Below are 2,881 nucleotides of genomic sequence, written 5' to 3' on the forward strand. Positions count from 1 at the left end.
CCTCAGATCTCTGCAGGGTAAATCCAGACAGCCAGCTAGACTATGTGTCCAATCTGAGTTTTCTGTCGCACAACTAAAACAAACATACACATGTTCCACCACAACAAGTTCCTTCCGGGGCTATTTTGCAGCGTCTCCGTGGCTTTTCCCGGTGCTTAGCACCGCCCAGTACGATTGTGATGGGTTTAAAGAAATGCCAATAAACCAGAGCATGTTGTCCTCCCATTTTGGAATGCTATGTAAAGTAGCCAGACCTTCCTTCACAGCGCTGTGGAGGAGGGTCTGGCAAAAGGAGACCAACCCCGGACCTGACACTGCATTAAAAAAATTTCCACATAGTAAAAGGTGAATAGTAGGGGTGTGACGAGACGCTTACTCCACGAGACGAGACACATCACGAGATTGGGGTCACGAGAACGAGACGAGACGAGATTTTAAAAAAAAATTAAAGAAATCCTTTATGAAATTATGAATGAAAATAGTTTTTTATTCAACTGAAAAATCACAAATGCAAAACAATTTAGGTGCTGTATACTGTTTATTTAAAAAAAAATAACAGTATAATAAATAATGTTGTAATCAGAAAAATAACACTTTAAATGCAAACAGTAAGTGTATCAATAACCAAAGTACTGCTCTCTTAAACTACAAGTGCAAACAGAAACAAATTTTTAAATTTTTTTTTAATGTTTTCGTCGCGGGTGCAGTAGTTAGTAGAGAGCTGTGGTGGTGCTGTAAGTTTTTTTGCATAGTGCTCGTGTTAGCCGCGGTATACGGCATTTTTTCTTACAATGTTTACATATTGTGTTCGTCTTGTCTGTCACTTTTTTCGCCGTTTATCTTTCCGCAGGAAAACCAAAATGTTGCCACCAAATGACTTAAAATGGCGGGGGGATCTCCAATTATATTTCACGCTCCATCACGCTGACATCACAGCGCCTCACGAGACAACTTTTCACCTCGACGAGAAATCTCGTCACGTTTTAATCTCGCGAGATCTCGTTTTACGAGATCTCGTCACACCCTTAGTGAATAGGGATGCTAAATCTGAAATCAGCATTCAAAATGCCTCATTTTGTAAGACTGTGACTCTTCAGAGACCAGCCTCGACATTCACCACCAGCATTGTTGGTTCAGTAGTTGAAGCTGGTGTCAGCCCTGGCCCCTGGGCCTTTCTGGGACTAGTCTCATACCTTGTTTTCACGTTCATGGTTATTACGGGGACATTTCCCTTTGTTTGTTCCATTCCTTTACATATAAACAGAGAATTTTCCTCTGAAAACAACATTTTTTCTAAAAACCTCCGGCCGGAGTGGAGATTTTGGAAAACTTTATTTGCATGTAAACTGAGACAAACAGATGTTCCAGCAACCGAGGAAGACATGAGTGAGGGAGTGATTCGTTGGTGTTGTTTAAATTTTCGGCATTCCGATTGGCTAACGTGGGCTTGAGCTTCTCGTTACACTTCCACCTACAGGTTTGGCATGCGCCATCAGTTTCTGATTTAACAGTAACCTTGTGGCTGAAAATATACTTAAATTCTATTTTAAATTTTAAGAATCTGTCATTAAATTTGCATGATTATTTTAGGAATTATTATTATACTGATATTTTCAAAATAAACATTTATCAGCCCTGAACAACCACACAGGTGTTTTCCTTTAACCTAGCTGATTAGACCTCTTCCCAGGACTCTGTGGGTGTGTATAGACTGATTGATTGACATCTTCCTAAATCTCTTGTTAGCTTTGGTGCTCTTTTTAGGGCAGGACAAATGATACCTTTATCATTTTTACTGGCAGAAAAGATTTGTAATCAGCCACAAAAACTGAAATCACCTGCGTGGGTGTTTAGAGGCTTTAACGAAAATAGGCCCGTTCAAGGTGAACTGTGCTTCACCTGTAAAGTGGACGAGAGCAGCATGCAGCAGCAGGGGGCAGTGACAAAAAGCTGCGGTAAAGTTGAACATATTCCAGCAGCCTTCAGGGTGAGCAGGAAGTAATGAAACACTCACATCCTGTTAGGTCTGATTCTGATTTAATCAAATGTTATCAGACACATATATCAGCTGGTACAGTCTCCAGTTGTTTTTATTAAGACAGAGTAGCTCTCAAAATGCTCTACATGCGATCTGTTGCTGATCTTAATAAACAACAGACTGTAGATGATCCGTGTGTTCTGCACAGAATAAGCGTTTAAATCAGACAAATGGTAATTAAAATCAAATCAATTAGATTCAAAAACAATAAAATTCTTGTAGAAAACATCATCATTTTGAGTCGATTGTGAACCAATCAGCTGAGAGGCCAGCGTTTCCAAGCATGCTGTGTGTCCGCTGGGGTTTTGCAGTCTGTGAAAAGCAACTGCGGCTGCCTTGATCTCGTGAGGTTATTGTTGCCCACGTGTGCATGATGTCAGAGCAAGTTGGACACAAATCTAACCAGCATGCAACGGGCGGCAATCGCCGATTCTGCGCAGACCTGGCTCATCTCAAACGAGCCTATTCTCACATCCCCCTGCAATACTCTAAAGTACGCCTAGAGGTACGCGTACCCCCATTTGAGGAACACTCAGAAAAGGATAGAAATATATATTTTGAGTCGGACTTAAAACAATGCTCACATGCTCATACAGTGGCCTGAGAAAGTTTACACACCCACGCTAAAGGTGATTAAAAAAAGGAATAAAAAACATCTTTTGGAAATTTATCTTAATGCCTTAATTCAAATAAATTCGGAAAATCCAACCTTTTAAGGACACCAATTTTCTTTTTGAATGAATAATGTATTTTAAATAAATAAATGTTCTTCCTTAAAATACAGGGGGCGAAAGTATGCACACCCCTATGTTAAATTCCCATAGAGGCAGGCAGATTTTTATT

General features: G+C 40.2%; 1 protein-coding gene across 3 annotated transcripts in view; it reads left to right on the forward strand.

The window, feature by feature from the left end:
- Positions 1-2,881, forward strand: part of LOC116702746 (glutamine-rich protein 2) — a 27,952-nt gene that overhangs the window by 11,508 nt on the left and 13,563 nt on the right. The gene's annotated exons all lie outside the window — the stretch shown is intronic.

The sequence above is a fragment of the Etheostoma spectabile genome, chromosome 15 (assembly GCF_008692095.1).
Source record: "Etheostoma spectabile isolate EspeVRDwgs_2016 chromosome 15, UIUC_Espe_1.0, whole genome shotgun sequence".
NCBI lineage: Eukaryota > Metazoa > Chordata > Actinopteri > Perciformes > Percidae > Etheostoma > Etheostoma spectabile.